We start from the raw sequence: 20,883 nt of genomic DNA, 5'->3' as shown, positions 1-20,883 counted from the left end.
AAAAAATACCTGCCCCTGGACCCACAATATACTCTTCCAAGTTGAAAAAAAAAGAAAAAAAACAACAATCGTTCTCTTTAAATGGGGTAACATCTCTGGAATATATCATTCCCAAAATAAGATCCTCCAATTTGGAAAAATCTAGCTGAAATAAATGAAAATAACAGATGGAAGAGAAATAACAGAAGCTTTCCAAAGAACAGCAAGAGATATGACGGGGGGAATCATCTGTCTAGAAAATGGTACTCAGTTGTACTTTTGAAATTAAAGGTACATTGACTTCTGAAGAGATTGCGATGTTTCTCTTGACAGTTCCCCTTTACACATTATGTCCTTTCAGGGCCAAGGTGAGCGCGGGAGAGGTATGGTTTGCTTCGCTATTCCTGTGTCTCCCATTCGTGCACTTTCCATCTGTTCAAAGGTGTTAAGATCAACCGTTCTGGTCTCCTGGATAAAGGCTTGGGCTTTTGGCAGAGCGCTGGATAAATACAGACTCGTGCTGTTAGCATCGGGATGTTTAATAACAGATTTTTATGCCCTCTGAGGCTTGCCTGAGTGCAACCGCGGGCAATCCGGGCCTCCCCGGCAGCCTGCTTGGGCCCACGACAGCAGGGCTGGGCCTCCCATCCCAGCTCAGCTGCCGGCGCCCGATGCATGGCAACGGCACCGCGCATCCTCCGCCAGCTCCTCCCACGGTCCTCCTCTGGAAGAACACAGTTCGGCTCCCCCCACAGACAGAGGAGCTTACGGGTTACATAATTCATGACCGCCTTCCTCCTTTTCCCTTAACCGTGAGCCCCCGCACACTGCCGACTTCCTGGGTTGCCTGCACACCCCTGGCCCTGCACCCCCTTAACCTCCCTCCTGATGACCCAGGAAAGACTTTGAGGGGTCCATGCACCCTGGGGCACTAGGTGGGGCTTTGTCCTTGGCTCCTCGGACACCTGTCCAGCTGCTGGCCTTTCCCTTGGGTTGCTGAGAGAGGTTGATGCCTGGGAAGGAAGGGGAGAGTTGGTCAAACCATTGAGGTCTCCAGTCCCTACGCGGTTGTGTCCCATCTAGTGAAGGCCACCTCTCACTTTAAGTTTAGGAAGAATGGGTCATGAGCCACTAGTCTTTTTCTCCTCCCCTTGCTGACCCTGTTGCCCCCTTTTCTTCCTCCAGCTCTCTGCACCCCTTCACAGACAAAAGCACTCCTGGCCGGAACTCTCACTTAAAATGTCCCTGTAGAAGAAGAGAGAAAGAGAGAGAAAGGTATCAGGACCATTTCACCAGTCCAGCATTTCCCATGAGAACTTGCCATTTAACATTTCTGAGATTTAGAAGGTCCTGCAGAGATGGCCACTTATCAGTCTCAGAGGGGGTATATTTGCACCTCAGCCCCCCGGTGTCCTGGAGAAAGCTTCTGAGAAGACTGGGGTGAGATTCACTAGGGTGACATGGCCATCATCATTTATTTACTTCCCACTTCTTACAGAATAGGCGTGAAGTAACTTCAGGGAAATTTTTAAATGGGGCAACTGGAGCATCTCCCTGAAGTTTCCATGTAATTTCTTCCAGAGTGAAAGCTGAAGAGAGGTTCTTGGAAACAAGATGCCATAGAGCTTCTAACTTCCCGACTCCTCCTTTCACAACTTTATAAGGTCTTAGAGCAACAAGTGATGTAGGTACATCCTCACTCCCCAGTGTCAGGGGCAGGTCCTGAGGTCCGTGTTCCCCAGTTACCATCTGAGGCAGGAAGTTACCCATCACTCAGCTTTCTGAAATGCCTCGGCTCTTTCTGCCCTATTCCTCACCATCATAAGCTGGCAGGTGATGGCTGTGAGAGAAGGGCGAGGAGGAGGTGCTGAGAGCTAGAATGAACTGAGGTGTGGAGCAGAGTGGGGAAGAAGGAGGCAGCTAACTGCCCCCTGGAAATTCCCAAGCACACAAGCTGTTGGAGCAATACTTTGGCATCGAGTCTGAACGTTAGGCCGAAGTGGTACATCTGCTTGCCATCAAAGCTTCCCAGATCATTGCTTTTCTTTTTGTTCCCTCCAGCTGCTAGGAAAGAGCATGTTCTTTCCTTATAGTCTGCATCTTTGGAATTTGACATCACTATTCTGCCTTCTGCAGCAACATTAACTCAACAAAGACAGCGGGCCAGGGGAGCCAATCTTTTTCTGCAAGGAGACGAGAGAGACTTTGAAGAAGAGCAAACTCATGTCACTCTGTGTGAGGAAGACTTTTTTCGCCTGACTCCATTTCTTGTTTTTTCACGTTGTTTTTTATCTTAATCATCAAAAACATCTGACAACATTGGACAGTTGCCTCCCTCAAGTTGTTGGTGGCCAGTTGTTTTTTCCTGATGAGGTCTACCCATCAGAGGTCAAATTCCTGTCTAGTTGATCCATGGAACCCAGGTCCTTGCTACTAAACTTCAAAAAGGATGTATCATCCTCTGTGCCCATTTACTCCCAGTCACAGTCCCTGCTTCTCCTTCTCAATGCATGGCTTCTCCCTTTGCTATTCTGTTGCAACTGCTCCTGTAAAGATCACCCTTGGTCCCTGAATTGTAAACTGTTTCAATATCTGCCCTCTTTAACTCTCTGCAACACTGTCACTCCTTCCTAAAAATGTCCTTTCCCCCTTTTCAGAGGCTCTCTCTTCTCTACTTCCTGCCCTAGAAAGAGGGTTATCTCTCACAGCTTTATCTTCTTCCTTTTTTCTCTCGCCCTTGGTAATTCCATCCACACTATGATCTCCCCATTTACCTCTTTGTCTCCAGAGTTGAATCATGCCTCTTATGAAGCAGTGCATGTGTGCATGCATGTGTGTGTGCTAAGTCGCTTACATGCGTGCATACTAAGTCGATTTAGTTGTGTCTGACTCATTGTGACCCTGTGGACTATAGCCCAGTAGGCTCCTCTGTCCATGGGATTCTCCAGGCAAGAATACTGGAGTGGGTTGCCATTTCTTCTTCCAGGGGATCTTCTGGACTCAGGGATTGAACCCACATCTGCTGCAGTTCCTGCATTGCAGGCGGATTCTTTACCGCTGAGTCACTGGGGAATCCCCCTCCCCTGCTCATAAGCATCTCTAAAAACTGTCTACCAAGCAACTCAAACTCATATTTCTAAGTGAACTTGCCTACCTTTCTCCAACTGATCTATGTTCCCTATTTCCAAGGCATTCAGGACCATCATTGAAACCTTTAATTTACCTTCTTTCCATTCCATTCCCATTTTCATTACCCAACTTAAGCACTTTATATCTATTGTCCACATCATTGCAGTGATGAAGCTGATGTCCTTTCCTCCATGCTTCTCTCTACTCAAACATCACCATAGTTTGCACACTACAGATAGATCTTCCAAAATATAGCTCTGGTTATGCTTCTCTTCCTGTTCAGCGACCTTCGGTGATGGCTCTTCATTAACTCTCAAGTTAAATTTTGCCTTAGCTTTTAATATGGTTGGTGATCTAGTGTCAGTCTACTTTTTCATTTTTGTTTCCTACCACTCAACTAAAACCTAAACATGTGATATTTCCTCTCTGTAGTTTATATTTCAGGAGTGTTTGCCTCTACCTTAAGATGCATGGCCATTAATGCTGTTTTGAATTTTTTATTTGATAATTCCAGCACATGAGTCTTTTCAAGTTTGGGACTATTGATTGTCTATTATGATAACTGGTCAAATTTTCTTGGGAATTTCAATCTTCCTCCTGAGTAGAGTACCACACTCTATTCAACCTATTCTTTCTGCATTTCCCCCAATAATTAGAATTCAGAATCTTATTTTTCCTTGAAGGATTCCATGTTTTCATGAAGTCTGTGTTGATTGTCCTATTCTCCCTTCCATTTCAGAATACCTGTTATGGTTAATACTGATAACTTGGTGTTATCACACTTCAATGTATTTTAAAACTATGATATATAAGTTACTTGTCCTGCCAAACTCCTAGAAATAGGGAAACCTGCCTTACACATTTTTTGAATTTCCTCCAGCATGTATTGCACAGCCTTCCTTGCCTAGTAGGTGTTTTGTTTGTTAGAGAAATGGAATTCATCTTGCTTTTTCTTACCATACTTGATTAACAATCAAAACTACCTTTATCTCCTGCTCTCTCACTCCTCCTCCTTCCCCTACCCCATTTATATATAAAACACAGACTGCGACCATATGGTGCCTTTCTAATCACACACTCGTAGGAGAGGAAGGGACATGTTCTTATAGACTACTGAGCCTTCAGCTGTATGAAACAATTCTAACTTAAGAGTAGATGGTTGATTTAGTTTTGTAGTTTCAGTGTTATTCTGGTGGACTCTTGAACCTCCTTTATCAGGAGGTTGAATGATGGACATGTATCATAAAGATTGTGTTAATGTAACTTTACAAAGATTTTAACATATAATGCCATTTAACAAACTGGAAAATCAAAAGCTCATGGTGGGTGAAAAGTGAAAGTGTTAGTCACTTAGTTGTGTCCGACTCTTTGCGACCCCATGGACTGCAGCCCACCAAACTACTCTGTCCATGGAATTCTCTAGGCAAGAATGCTGGAGTAGATATCCACTCTCTTCCCCATGGGATCTGACCCAGGGATCAAACTTGAGTCTCCAGCATTGCAGGCAGATTCTTTACCATCTGAATCATGAGGGAAACCCTCATGGTGGGTGCAGGCTAAGTTGCTTCAGTCACGCCTGACTCTCTGCAACCCTGTGGACCACAGCCCGCCAGGTTCCTCTGTCCATGGCTTTCCCAGGCAAGAATATCAGAGTGGGTTGCCATTTCCTCCTCCAGGGGTTCTTCCTGATCCAGGGATCAAACCTGACTCTCTTATATCTCCTGCATTGGCAGGCAGGTTCTTTACCACAAGTGCCACTGGGAAGCATAGATATAATTCTTGAAGGAACATTACTTTCTCTTAACTTTAAAGTAAATGCTGTTACAATAAAAAAAAAAGTCCGTTAAGTGATGAGTAAGAAATAACAATGGGAGAAGCCAGTAGACAAAGTGCTCTATATAGTGAACCTATGATATACTTCTAGTATCAAACAAGTGGAGTTGGTCTTCTGACATCTACTACTTCTCTTCTGTTCCACTTATAAAAACACAGACCTCTGGACAGAATACAAAAGGCAGTTACCGGAAGACTCAGAACAGTAACAGCAGTCAGGCAGGGGAGAGGAGTCAAAAATTTGAAAAACAGCCAGTACTGGTTGTTACTGAAAAGACCAGTGGTATAAAAATCATAGAGAAAATGAAAGAAACTTTAAAAGAAAAAAGTAGTGATGAACTTCTGGCTAGACTGACAGAGGGAAGATGAAAGACACTACAAATGATAGAAATCAGGAATAAGAGGGAAGCATTTGAAATATAATAAGGTAATAAATCAGTTTGTAATGAAGAAATCTTTGTGACATGAGGTTAGACAATGAGTTATTTATTGTTGTTGTTCAGTATCTATGTTGTGTCTGACTCTTTCCAACCCCATGGACTGCAGTACGCCAGGCTTCCCTGTCCTTCACCATCTCCTGGAGTTTGCTCAGTTCATGTCCATTGAGTCAATGATGCTATCTAACTGTCTCATCCTCTGCTGCCCCCTTCTCCTCCTGCCTTCAGTCTTTCCCAGAATCAGGATCTTTTCCAATAAGTTGGCTCTTCACATCAGGTGGGCAAATTATTGGAGCTTCAGCTTCAGCATCAGTCCTTCCAATGAATATTCAGGGTTGATTTTTTTTAGGATTGACTGGTTTGATCTTCTTGCAGTCCAAGGGACTTGGACAAGAGTCTTCTCCAGCACCACAGTTTGAAAGCACCAATTCTTCGACACTCAGCTGTCTTTATGGTCCAACTCACATCTGTACATGACTACTGGAAAAACCATTCCTTTGACTATATGGACCTTTGTCAGCAAAGTGATGTCTCTGCTTTTTAATATGCTATTTAGGTTTGTCATAGCTTTTCTTCCAAGAGGCAAGTGTCGTTTAATTTCATGGTTGCAGTCACCATCCACAGTGATTCTGAAACCCAAGAAAATAAAATCTGCCACTGTTTCCATTTTTCCCCCCATCTATTTGCCATGAAGTGATGGGACTGGATGCCATGATCTTAGTTTTCTGAATGTTGAGTTTTAAGCCTGCTTTTTCTCTCTCCTCTTTCATCTTCATGTTTGTTTTCTTTGTTCTTTAGTTCCTCTTTGTTTTTTTGCCATTAGAGTGGTTCAGTTCAGTTCAGTTCAGCCGCTCAGTTGTGACCAACTCCTTGTGACCCCATGGACTATAGCACGTGAGGCTTCCCTGTCCATCACCAACTCCTGGAGTTTACCCAAACTCATGTCAATTGAGTCAGTGATGCCATCCAACCATCTCATCCCCTGTCGTCCTCTTCTCCCGCCTTCCTTCTTTTGCAGCATTGGGGTCTTTTCCAATGAGTCATTTCTTCGCATCAGGTGGCCAAAGTACTGGAGTTTCAGCTTCAACATCAGTCCTTCCAATGAACACTCAGGACTGATCTCCTTTAGGATGGAATGGTTGGATCTCCTTGCAGTCCAAGGGACTCTGAAGAGTCTTCTCCAACACCACAGTTCAAAAGCATCAATTTTTCGGTGCTCAGCTTTCTTCACAGTCCAACTCTCAGATCCATACATGACCACTGGAAAAACCATAGCCTTGACTAGATGGACCTTAAGATAATTCAAATTAAACCATGATGAGATACCACCATACAATTATTGAAATGAGAAAGAAAAACAAACAAAAACTAACCTGATAAAACCAAATGCTGGTGAGGCTGAAGAGCAATTTGAGTTCTCATACATTGCTTGTAGAAATACAAAGTGATAGGGCTTCTTTGGTGAACAGTATGATGTTTTTATGAACTAAAAATACATTTAACATATGACATTAATCTCACTCCTAATTTATAAAGAGAAATAGAAACTTATTTTCACACAAAAACTTAAAGATAAGTCTTTATTACAGCTTCTTTCATAATTTAGTCTCCAAATTGTGGACAGCCCAAGTATCCTCCAAGTGGTTTTATTAGTTTTAATTTATTTGTTAGTTTATCCCAGTCCTGTTATAACAAAGTGCTATAAACTGGGTAACTTAGAACAATAGAAATTTATTTTCTGACAGTTCTGGAAGCTAGAAGACAAAAACCAAGGTGTTGGCAGGGTCATAGCCCCTTTGAAGGCTCTAGGGAAAAGTCCTTACTTGTCTCTTCTCAGCCTCTGGTGGCACTCAGCAATAATCCTTGATGTTTCTTGGCTTGTAGATGCTTCTCCCATAGGTCCGTCTCCATTTTCACATAGCCTTCTTCCCCATGTCTGTCCCATGTCCCTGTATTCAAACCTCTCCTTCCCTTTTTCTTATAAAGATGACAGTTATTGAATTTAGGTTCCTCTCTAAAGTGTATAGTCTCATTTTAACTTGATTCATCTGCCCAGCCCCTAGTTTCAAATAAGATCACATTCATGGGTAATGGCAGTTAGGAGTGGAATAAATTTTTTTTTGGAGACTTAAGTCCACTTGTTAAACTGAGGATGGGATAAATACACTGTAGTGTAATATGCAATTCTAGAATATTACTCAGAAATAAAAATGAGTGAACTGTTTACACATGCAACAACATGAATAAATTGGAAATGCATTGTACTAATGAAGAAAGCTACATATTGTATGATTGCATTTATATAATACTTTGGAAAATGTAAAATGACAGAGAGGGAGAACAGGTCAGTAGTTGCCATAGGTTAGAGGAAGAGGGAGGATTTGATCACAAAGGGGCAGCATGAGGAAACATTTGCAGTGAGGTTTCTGGTTTCCTGGTTGGGTTGAATGTCACACGACTCCGTGTATTTGTTAAAATCCATAAACCATCTACCAAAAAGAATAAATTAAAAATAGAAAGCATACCTGGAAGTTAATTGAACTTATTTTGATGATTTTTTGCAATATATGCAAATATCAAATCTTATGTTGTATATCTGAAACTAATAATGTTATATGTCATGTATCTCAATTAAAGGAAATAGAAAGCATAAGGACAGAGTTTGGAGAGTATAGAAAGCCAGATGCTCAAGGAGGATCACAGATGCAGTGAGACAGAGATTGCTCTAAAGGATGGAACTTTAAGGAAAGAGAGTAGTGGAAGAAATGCCTTTTTATAAATCTTGTTGATGGCATCAAATATGGTTCCTGCCTCTGCATTAAAAGAAAAGTTCTGTTCGGATGTGTGCTATTCATCAGTGCCTTTGGAATTACATTTTTGTTTGTTTGTTTTTGGAATTAAACAATTTTGAGTCTGGCTAAGAGAAGAGCAAGTTTATTATTGGTTATAAAGTAATCAGGGGCCTAAATGAGTTGAGGCCCTTTTTCATGTCAGTTATTTTCAAATGTGATGCACAACTTCGTCCCTGGAATGTTGAGCTAGGATGAGTTTCCTACATACAAGAGCACAAGGTATACCATCTATATATACACATTTTCAAAAATCACTTCCACGTGTATTTTAGACCATCAAGGAAAGAAGCAAAATCCAACATATAAGACAGGCAATTTCTTGGTTTAAAAGAATCTGCAGAGTGAACCTCAATAATTATAAATGTAAGGATTTATAATGTTTGAAAGTGTCTAACACTTTAGTGTGATTTTAAAACCTTTGAAAGAAAAGTTACATAATGTAAAATTATAATTCAGTGGAACAAAAAGGTTTAAATTTTATATTTAAATTCATGAATACCAAGAATTAAAATGTGGTCGTGTAGGAGAGGGGCTGGGGGAGAGCAGAAGGAGCAGCAGACAAAACACTTTACCTCTTTTTTTTTTTTTTTATTAGTTGGAGGAACACTTTCCCTCTTGACTTGGGCAACCTTGGAAATAGTGGGTAAGCAATTCTGTTCCGCTAAAATAGACTCTCCCTTTTTCCTTACTGAGGAAAACCCAGTTTTGTTCAGACTGACAAAGTACCCAGATAAAAATCCTCTTTGCTAGCCTCCTTGCAGAGAGAAATAGCGTGTGGCGGAGTTCTAGGCAGTGAAACAGAAGGGCGAGTTGACTGAGGTTTGGGGTGAGTGTCACAGCACAGTATAGACAATGCCTCTTCCTTCCTGTGTGTTCCTTCTCTGTTCTCTCTTCCTCCTCTTTCTTTCTCTTGCTCCTTCCCTCCTTTTTCTCTCCATTTGGAATGTGGATGGGAGGTCGAAGATATACCCATCCTTTTGGACATTGATGGCTTTGTGGGATGAAAGCTCATGCTTAGGATGATGAAACAGAGAGAGAGAGGAGGAGCCTGAAACATGGGGGACCCTGGGGAGCAGCTGCACACGTCTCACTGTTCTGACTTCCTGTTTCATGAGAACAGTGAGTCCTGGTCTGGGTGATTTTTCTATTTCAGTAATTGAACTCAGTCCCTAACGAACAATGTTTTTGAATGCATAAATCTAACCACTGTGAGAGTCATAAATAAAATATATACTTACCCACTACCAAAGAAGATAAAGGTAGAAAAATGTTCTCTGAACAGCAAAAAACCAAAAATCATCTCCAAAGAACTTAAAAATAAAAGTGATAAAATGATAAAAATAAGTCCACATAGATCATGTATGACAATAGAGAACAAAGATTAAAGTAAAATAAAACTCACTGTAATCTGTTTAGAGGAGTGGCTTCTCAGTTAAGAACGAACAGAAAAGTTAAAATCTTTTTCAAATATTGGGGAAGCAATAACAGCAAAGCATATGTGATGGCAGAATTAACATCAGACAAACAGAAATTAAGGCACAAGCATTAAGACAATGTTCCTTTATTTAGATAAAATATACATTAATTATGAAAATGTTCTTTTAAGAGACATTTATCTAAACTAAACACATTAATTAAAATTTATTAGAAGAAAAAAGATGAATTGATTGAAAAGTCTTGTGAAAGTCTTTAGCATACACTTCAATGATCTTGGAGATAAAAAACAAATAATGGCATAAAAAATTTCAATAATATACTTCAATATAATATACTTGAGATTGAAATAATGATTTATATTCTGCTAAGAATGCATGTTCTTTTTGAGGGTTGAGTGCATTTTCAAAACTAAAAAAATTTAAGAATATCTTAGGTTATATACGTATATATATCTTAGGTTACCACTGACTTTTATGCAGTTGAAAAGCATAAAACTTGAGTTGTGTGGCACTGCAAACCACATTTTGATGATCTGGGAAATGTTCCTAATATTACGAAAATACAATGTTGAGAAAAAAGTACAGTTCAAAATTATGTATCTTCTTATGCAAAATTTTTTAATATGAAGAATGAAATAGCACAATTTTCACAGTGGCTACCTTTTGTGAAATTCGAGGAAATGTAACTTCTGTTCTTCTGAGCTTTATGAATTTTCTACCAGTGAGTAGGTACTATATTTAGAATACATGAAAAACAGTCATCCGTCATAACAACAGAAAACCAAACTGAATGTACAGCAAGAAGTAATCTTTTCAGCATGTGTCTGTGTGTAAATTTATAGACATGAAAGTTTGAAAGAAATATGCTGAAGTATTAGCAGTGCTTATCTCAGAGCTATGGGGTTTATACATTTCAACATTTTCCAAATTTTCTGCAATGAATATTCATTATTCCTCTAATTGGGAAAAATAATAAAAATTAAGCACTCGTTAGAAGCCCCCCTCTCAGAATGGCATAGAGGTTCATGCTTCAGAGCACACTGTCTTTCCAAATATACAGCAATTTAAGTTTAAACATTTTTTAAAGGAGCATAGAAAAAAAAATAGCTGGGCTTAAAAAACAATAGTGATTTAATGTGCTGAGTGGAGTTGACCTATAGATCTATAAGCCAGAAGAGGGGATCCGTGGCTGAGAGTTTAACTTCAGTGGGAACGAACATCTAAATGTGTTCCCTATAAGACAAGCCTGAAAAACAATGATAAAGCAAGCCATGTAAACCACACTCATTGATTAGAGCCTAGGGTACCACCCACTCCCCAGGCTCCATGTCCAAGAGAGGCATCTGGACATGTGGCACCTGACCAGCCTAGGATCTATGAGAACCTACTGCCTAGACCTGTAGTACTGGGAGCAAGGATGGACTAGGACAAAATGACTACTGCATGTCCAAGGAATGAGCTGGGTGGCCAGCTGGACTGGAGGTTGGATCTGGGATAGCCCTGGTATCACCATGGATTAGGAGCCCAGAAATGTCATTTTTAGAACTAGCTCAATGGTGATGGGTGAGAAGGAGGCAGGGAGAAGTGATCACAAAAGTTCCAGACAGAAGTGGAGGGGTGGTCATTAAATGGGGAGCAGAGAGAAAAAGAAATAGGGAGAGAAAAAAAAAGAAAGATTGAGAGAGAGGGGAGAGAGAATAACAGATAATGTCTCACTCAAAATTCCTAAACACATGTGTCAGTCTAAATAAAGACCCAATAAACTCATCAGTCAAGGCATGAGTTCATTCCATATGAGTTGTTGCAATGGATGTTGAGGAAGTCCAGTAAGCTCAGCATTAATCCTGTTCATCATTCATTAGAACTTCTTTAGGGAGTGGTCAGTGCCTGTTAAAGGGCTTCCTAGGTGGCACTAGTGGTAAAGAACTCACCTGCCAATTCAGGAGATGCAGGAGACTCAGGTTCCATCCAAGTGCTGGGAAGCTCCCCTGGAGAAGGGAATAGCTCCTCACTCCAGTATTCTTGCCTGGACAATTCCATGGACAGAGGAATCTGGTGGGCTCCATGGGGTCTCAAAGAGTTGATGGAACCAATGCAGCTATTTGAGTTTTCTAATGTCTGGTCTTGTGAAGTGCTTAGTGCAAAAAAGGTTAACGTAACATGGTTATATATAATTTTATATATAACAAAAATTACACGTATTTTTTACAGATTAATCAAAATAAACCTTTGTAAGCCTTATCTCCTATTTGGGAAATAATTGAAAGTAGATAGCCAAGGAGCACATTCTACACCTTTAGTGGTCTTATGACTCAACAAGACACTCAGGTTCCTACCTTGTGAGATATTTGGGGATTTAATAACTTTTTAGAAAGTCAGAGGTCCAAAGGCAAGTGTTTGCGCAGATGTTATCATCATATACAAGGGCAGTGCCGCCTCGGGGTTCAGCCTGATTCTGCTTCCTCAGAGGGCTCCACAGGAGATTGCATAACAGGACTCAGTTTGACCCTACAACCCAAGAGGCCACTGAATAAAAGTGCTTCTAGGGAGCCACCTGTTCAGTTCAGTCTAGTTCAGCTGCTCAGTCGTGTCCAACTCTTTGCGATCCCATGGACCGCAGCACGCCAGGCCTCCCTGTCCATCACCAACTCCCAGAGTTTACTCAAACTCATCTCCATCGAGTCGGTGATGCCATCCAACCATCTCATTCTATGTCATCGCCTTCTCCTCTTGCCTTCAGTCTTTCCCAGCATCAGGATCTTTTCAAATGAGTCAGCTCTTCGCATCAGGTGGCCAAAGTATTGGAGTTTCAGCTTCAACATCAGTCCTTCCAATAAATACCCAGGACTGATCTCCTTTAGGATGGACTGGTTGGATCTCCTTGCAGTCCAAGGGACTATGAAGAGTCTTCTCCAACACCACAGTTCAAAAGCATCAATTCTTCAGTGCTCAGTTTTCTTTATAGTCCAACTCTCACATCCATACCTTGACTAGATGGACCTTTGTTGGCAAAGTAATGTCTCTGCTTTTTAATATGATGTCTAGGTTGGTCATAACTTTCCTTCCAAGGAGTAAACGTCTTTTTATTTCATGGCTGCAAACCATCTGCAGTGATTTTGGAGCCCCCAAAATTAAAGTCTGCCACTGTTTCCACTGTTTTTCCATCTATTTGCCATGAAGTGATGGGACCAGATGCCATGATCTTTTTTTCTGAATGTTGAGCTTTAAGCCAACTTTTTTACTCTCCTCTTTCATTTTCATCAAGAGGCTTTTTAGTTCCTCTTCACTTTCTGCCATAAGGGTGGTGTCATCTGCATATCTGAGGTTATTGATATTTCTCCCAGCAATCTTGATTCCAGCTTGTGCTTCTTCCAGCCCAGCATTTCTCATGATATACTCTGTATATAAGTTAAATAAGCAGGGTGACAATATACAGCCTTAATGTACTCGTTTTCCTATTTGGAACCAGTCTGTTGTTCCATGTCCAGTTCTAGCTGTTACTTCCTGACCTGCATACAGATTTCTCAAGAGGCAGGTCAGGTGGTCTGGTATTCCCATCTCTTTCAGAATTTTCCACAGTTTATTGTGATCCATGCAGTCAAAGGCTTTGATGTAGTCAAAAAAGCAGAAATAGATGTTTTTCTGGAACTCTCTTGCTTTTTCGATGATCCAGTGGATGTTGGCAATTTGATCTCTGGTTCCTCTGCCTTTTCTAAAACCAGCTTGAACATCTGGAAGTTCATGGTTCATGTATTGCTGAAGCCTGGCTTAGAGAATTTTGAGCATTATTTTACTAGCCTGTGAGATAAGTGCAATTGTGCAGTAGTTTGAGCATTCTTTGGCATTGCCTTTCTTTGGGATTGGAATGAAAACTGACCTTTTCCAGTCCTGTGGCCACTGCTGAGTTTTCCAAATTTGCTGGCATATTGAGTGCAGCACTTTCACAGCATCATCTTTTAGGATTTGAAATAGCTCAACTGGAATTCCATCACCTCCACTAGCTTTGTTCATAGTGATGCTTCCTAAGGCCCACTTGACTTCACATTCCAGGATGTCTGGCTCCAGGTGAGTGATCACACCATCGTGATTATCTGGGTCATGAAGATCTTTTTTGTACAGTTCTTCCCTGTCTTCTTGCCACTTCTTAATATCTTCTGCTTCTGTTAGGTCCATACCATTTTTGTCCTTTATTGTGCCCATCTTTGCAGGAAATGTCCCCTTGGTATCTCTGATTTTCTTGAAGAGATCTCTAGTCTTTCCCATTCTATTGTTTTCCTCTAGAACATAATTCCACCAAGTTGTGCCCCTGCAGGACTGTCTGCACGCTTCCTTCCGGCTGCTCCTCCCAGAGGCTCACCTCGCCTCCACTTCACCTCCATCTGCCTGTAGCCCGGGCTTGGTGATCTCCAATTCTATTTGCTGTCTCCTGAATCTTGCCACTTGAGCCCTTGAACTCATGCTTTCAGTTGGACTCCCTTGTTTCAGGAGCATATATGCCAGGGGCTGTCTGGGAAGGACATTTGGGACACACCCTCTGAGCTGTCCTCCAAAGTCTTGTCCATAACACTCATCCCTAGACTTTCTCATACCTGGATATGGCTCCCATCTCCCCAGAGACACTTCTCAGCAGTTTATCAGGATGGCTTTTGGCTCTCCTTTAACAGAGCCTTAATCTAGGCTTAAGAGAACCTGACTGTCAGCCACAGAGTACCCCCCTAACAAAGGTAAGAAATAGAATAGAATCCCTAGGAAAATAAGTTACTCCTCTCTCACTGACTGACTCCATTTCCCAGGGTTCAGATGGTAGCTGTCTGAACCGCTGATGAATCACACAGGAGAGGGTGTGTCCCATTTCCCTCTTCAGTAAAAACAGAGCAAGGAAGAAAGGGTCTGACCTGCAGCAAAGAGAATTTTAGGTAGACTGTCAATAACAGTTTTCTACTATCGAAGATTGCTAATCATTAGAATGCCTGTGAGAGATACTTTTCTAAGTGAATAGATCCACCAACAACTGATTCTCACGTGCCCATCCTCTAGGGGCTGAGCATTCAGAGACATCTAAGAAACAGTCTCCATGGGCTTATTGGGCTTGGGTAATGGTTCTTCTGCAGGAAGGTTTCTCAGCCTCCTCACCACTGACCTGTGGGACCAGATACATTTTTGTGCCAGGAGGCTGTTTTGATAGTTTGAGATAGGAGCAGCATCCTTGGTCTGTACCTACTAGAAGCCATAACAACCTGTCCCCCAAGTAGGGACCACTCAAAATGTCTCCAGACATTCCTAAATGTCCTCTGCGGAGTGGGTGTGAGATTGAGGACACAAATGCCCATGTTTGAGAATTGCTAGTCGAAGAATACATTAAAACCCACCAATCCTGATTTTTCTCTCATGGGACGTGGATTTCAGGGAGAGAGAATTCTCTTCATAAATGCTTGTATCTTGAACTGACCAACTAAATGGGTAAACGAAGATAGAGAGGAGACAGTAACCTGTTGGAAGCCCAGAGTTATAACCCTGTCAGGCAGAGTTTAGTCTGCCCCTAAAATAAGATGATGAAACAAGGGCTACAATCACTCATGGAGGATAGGGAAGGCGCCTGTAGTGATCAATCGCATCCAATGTAGCATTAAGGACCAAGAAGGCAAGCCGTGAAAACAAGTCCTCACTGGCATCAAATAAAAGGTTTTAAACCACATGGAGCAAATCATTCTCTGTGCTGTGCCAGGAAGGAATCTGGAAGGGACACAATTATGGAGATTATGACTAGAGAGATGATTAGAGACTTGGGGAATTCTTTTTTCAAGGACTTGCTAAGGAAATGGGACTGTAATTAGAAAGGGAAGCAGAATGAAGGCTTTCCCCCTCCTCTTTTAGGTGAACTAAAAAGCTTCTGTAAATACATAACAAGAACCTACGAAACTTCCAAATCAGTGGGAAAATGTTCTGACTTCAAAAGTCACTAATGAATACATCCTAAAGCGAAGTATACTGCGTGTGAAAAATCAGTCTCTTGGTTACCTGTCATGTCCGAGCCTTCAGGAGTTTTAGGTGTTTCCTGAAATGGCAGCTGACAAGCGATTGAAATGAAAATTCTGAATAAAATTAGGGCAGCCCATTAGCCCAAACAGGGGGAAACATGGTAAAAGATTTAACAGATTTGTGAGCTGTGATAGTTTGTCATTGATATTCTTACTTTAAAAAAAAGTGTAGAAAGTAATTTTGGCCCTTTTTTTTCGGGGGGTGGGGTAAGGGGGGTGACTGGTGGATAGGAACCCAAGCTAAGATATGAGGTTTTTCTCTTTTGGCAAATTTCAAAGATATGAAAGCAGAATTTTTGGCACCCAAGAATTGAGAGGCAAATGACATCATATGGCTTAAGGGAAATAGAGAGCTAAAAAAGTACATTTGGAGACTTTCAGAAGCTGGCTGCCGCTGAAATAATTTTGAATTTTTTTCCAGTAAATTTAGTTGTCACAAAAGGTGCTGGATTGACAGCCCCACAGAAGAAATCGTGCAAGTCTGGGGGATGCGATGTCAGCTCCTGACTGAGAGCATGATGGCCAGGATCTCTGCATGTCCCCCGTCAGAGCTGGCCTTCCAGGGGCAACTACCCACCTTAGTGACACACTGGGGAGAGATAAATGATACACCTGCAGTCCTGCTGTCTTGAGGAGAGGAGGTAAAGCAAATTCTCATCAGCCAGACTCAGTTTCTGGAGCCTTGTGGCATCCCGGAGTGTTACTGGGGTGAATTGGAGTATTATTCACCTGGGGATCAGGGTGGCTCCTCTCTGGAAGCTTCTATGTTAGCATTGCATTCTCTAGAGAGTTCATGGAAATGGTATCATCTTCGAAACGTGGCAGATGAATTCAAACACGGAACACAAAGATGGTGAGAAAGGATGAGTGGGCACAGTATTGCCCCATAAAAGCATTATGGACTCCTTTCCCTATTCCCCCAGTGCATGAGGGAAAAGCAATGGCAAATGGAGACCATCCATGGTCAAAAGCTGAAGTGGCACAAAGGTGGAGGAGAGGAATTTTTCTGTCCTCCCTTTCCCCCAAGTCTGTTAATTCTCAGCAACCGACTGATAGCGTGTGGCTTTGCAGAGAGATGGTGAATGAAAAGTCATGTAAGAAACATCCTTAAATGAGAAAAAAAGGATGACAATGGGATAAAAATGAAGAGGAAAGGATAGAAAGTGCACCCTTAGAAATGGGAAAACTCTGAAGGCACCACAGAAAAAGCAGGATGAGTAACATATAGTGATTTTCTGTAATGTCTGACCTGTGTTCTGATGTTGTGTTCCATCCTCCAAGCCGAGCTCTGGACTGCTTGGAAAATTCACATTGGTGTTGATCCTCAAGTTGGAAATACAGAACTGGGCCATGGGCTATGCTCATCTATGTGTGTGTGTATTAGTCGCTCACATGTGTCTGACTCTTTGTGGCCCCATAGACTGTAGCCTCCCAACCTCCTCTGTCCATGGAGTTCTCCAGGCAAGAGTACTGGAGTGGGTTGCCATTCCCTTCTCCAGAAAGTCTTCCTCACCGAGGGATAGAACCCAGATCTCCTGCACTGCAGGCAGATTCTTTACCATCTGAGTCACTAGGGAAGCCCAGCTCAGCTATATATTAATATCCAATCAATGTCCTACTTTTCAAGTTTTCAAGTCTTGATTCAAAATATTTGATTTCCTTCCCTTATTGTCTGCCATGGTGCTGGACTGTCCACAGCCATGACCAGCTAGGACCTGTGTTAAGCTTTTCCCCCTGTAACCAGCTCAGGAATATTGCTTTCTGATTGCAGTTCCACCCCCCACCTTACTTGTTCCAGGATCTAACTCAGACTGAAGAAGAGAAAAGTTCTGAGCAGTGGAAACTGAGAACTCTCTCTCTGCTTCCCTTCCGTGCTGCCCTGAAACCATGGGGATAAATGCCATTGACTACTTGCCCTCTGATTTACCAGCTTGGGTTTTGTTTTGTTTTGTTTTTTCTCTTCCTTCCTTTCCCTTTGGTTGCAGGCTAACCCTGGCACTTGTGGACTTGATTTTATCTCCTTTTGTTTCCCCAAAGTCTGCTACGTCAATTATTCCCTCTTTTTCTTAAATCTTCAGTTACTCTTTCTCTACACTGGCTTCTTCTGCCTCTGGCCACAAATATACTTAGATATCCTTCATCTTCAGAGAAAACATATCCTACAAAAACTTCTGTGTCTCCCTCAACTATTATCCTTTTCAAACTCCCTCTGAAAGGAATGCTTCTTTTTCTTGACCTACACTTGACACATCAACACAATTTGATTCTGCTGCCAGCCCCGCCCCCACCCCACCCCTTTCCATGGACACTGCTCTGGGAAAGGTCAACAATGATCAGCTCCTAATAGTCAAATCCAGTCATCTGCTGTGGTCTTCCTTTTACCTGGCCTCTCAATAGCCTGACATCTGCATTTATTTTTCCTCCTTGGAAATCTTTTCTTCTGATGTTCCTTCCACTATGGATACTCATTCATGTAATCCTCACTGGTGCCTTGCGTGTGTGTGTGCGTGTGTGTGTGTGCACGTGTGCGCGCATGCACATGCTCTGTTGTGTCCTACTCTTTGTGACTGCATGGACTGTAGCCTGCCAGGCTCCTCTGTCCATGGGATTTTCCAGGCAAGAATACTGGAGTGGGTTGCCATTTCCTCCTCCAGGGGATCTCCCTAACCCAGGGATTAAACCTATGTCTCTGCGTCTGCTGCATTGCAGGCATGTTCTTTACCACGGCACCACCCCCAGCACCTTTCCTCCACCTAAATGTTGACTCTCCCCCTCACCTGCTTTGCTTCTCAGTCTATAAGTTCTGTCTGGGCGGTTCTGTTTACTCCTTTGTTTTCAATAGTGTCTTTCCTGTGTGTGTGTGTGTGTGCAGTCGCTCAGTCTTGTCTGACTCTTCGAGACCCCATGGACTGTAATCCGCCAGGCTCCTCGGTCCATGGAATTTTTCAGGCAAGAATACTGGAGTGGGTTGCCATTTTCTTCTCCAGGGAATCGTCCCAATCCCGGGATTGAACCTGAGTCTTTTACAGTCTCCTACATTGCCAGGCAAATTCTTTATACCACTGCACCACGTGGGAAGTCTTCCCTGTGGATGACTTTAAAATCATATCTCCAGTCCTGACCTCCTGCCTGATCTCCCCTCTAGTATTTCCCATTGTCTTCTGATAGTTCACATTCAAAGCTGTCAAAAACTGAGCTCATTATCCCGGAATCTAGAGTGCTGCTTGGCATGAGACGGTCTTGCTGACACAGACCAGAAGAGCTTGCAGGTTGGCCACATCTGCATTCTCCTTTCCCCTGGAGAGCTCAAAATCAGGCAAAAACAAACTGGCAATTCCCATCCTGACTTATCTTCAGATTCTTCACTAATTCTGTAATTCCAGAGAACAATGAATTCAAACTCTTGTATAAACAGATGTGTTGGCCCACTTTGTTGTAGGACCAGAAGGCCTTGAGCAGCCTGACTTCAGGGCCCGTATAGAATTGCTAGAAACTTCAGAATTATCTCTGCATGTCTTAATCTTTTCTTGTTACTTCCCTCCAAAGAGATAACAAGCACATCCTAGAAATTCCGGCTCTGGAATTCTGCTATGGATGTACATTGCTGAGTCTCTGTTATGTGTCGAGGTTCAGCTCTGCTATTTTCCTGATACAACATTTATTAACCAAGTTCTTTTAGTCTGGGTTTGTTACTCTTTCTGGTAGAGACTGACAAGTCAGTCTTCACCCGAGATTTTGAGAGGCAGAGAGGGGCACTCTGTCAGCACGTGCTACCCCCAATCTCCGATCTCCTCAGATGAACGGTGGTTCTCCTGAATGCCTGTCTCATGAGACCCAGAGAGCAGAGCAGTAGAATGTGTTTAGGATGAAGCTCTGGGGGCTCACCCCAATCTCCTTTAAAATACAAGGTGTCTCTATCACAGTGGTCACATCTTTAGCTAGTGCTTATTTATAGTAAAGCTTAGGGTTAGCAGTGGTTGGTTGGGGCCGCTTGCAGCATTCCAAAGACTCTTTGTGGGGTAGTGCGTGTGTGTCCTCAGCCATTCAGTCGTGTCTAACTCTTTCTGACCCCATGGACTGTAGCCTGCTGGGTTCCTCTGTCCCTGTAATTACCCAGGCGAGAATACTGGAGTGGGTTGCCATTTCCTACTCCAGGGGATCTTCCTGATCCAGGGATCGAAACTGTGTCTCCCACATGGCAGCCCAAGAATACTGGAGCCTATCCCTTCTCCAGCGGATCTCCCTGACCCAGGAATCGAACCTGGGTCTCCTGAATTGCAGGCAGATTCTTTACTAACTGAGCTATCAGGGAAGCCAAAGGAGTCTTGAACCAGTATTAAAAAAAAATCAAGATTAGGAGACATTTGGGACATAAGGACAAACACTACTGCACTATTTTTCCTTGGGGTCAGCAAAATCACCCCAAGATTTCTAGCAATAAACAGCTTACAGAGCATCAGGGGATGGAGGATTCATTAGTTCCCTTGGGAGCACTGTTCTATATTTGGATTTGTGCCGCATCAGATCTAATAATGATAAAGATACCTGTGGATCAAGCTCACATCAGGCTGTCAAGGTTTTATATTAATATTAGAAGTGAGTGTTACCAATGGAAGGTTTATTCTATGGTGTCCTTCTAAGACTACAGAGAACTTCCTGGCTTGATGGGAGAGCCATGCAAACAAGGATAAAATACACAATGATTGATTCCATAATTCCTTTCTGTCTTTAGTACTTTTATCTGGACCCACATTTGAAGGTGTGGTTAGGAGATCTATCAAAGACAGATGCCAGATGCTGCTCAGGGGGAGCTGAGCAGAGAGGGGAGAGGGGGAAGGCAGGCAGGCTGTGCATGCAGGAGCGTGGCGTGGTTCTGCTAACTCTTGAAGAGCACTTTCTAGGGGGACACGTGGAACCTTGCTTAATCCTCTCGTGGCATTTCCATCTGGATGCTCTCAGATCTTTTGAACTTGACGCTTTTATCTTACACTGACTCAGTCGATGCAGATGAGACCGTCCTGTGAGCCAGTCATGTCACCAAAAAACCCTCTGTCCTCAGCTCTTATTGTCGTAATTGCATCTGCTCCGTCAGGCGTTGGAATTGACACAGCCCGATCAATAATGACGAGTCTTAAGTGAGGAACCTTTCTGGGAGACGCTGCCACGGCATTGCAGATTT

This window comes from Cervus elaphus, chromosome 26 (genome assembly GCF_910594005.1).
Source record: "Cervus elaphus chromosome 26, mCerEla1.1, whole genome shotgun sequence".
NCBI lineage: Eukaryota > Metazoa > Chordata > Mammalia > Artiodactyla > Cervidae > Cervus > Cervus elaphus.
This window is presented reverse-complemented; position numbering follows the sequence as displayed.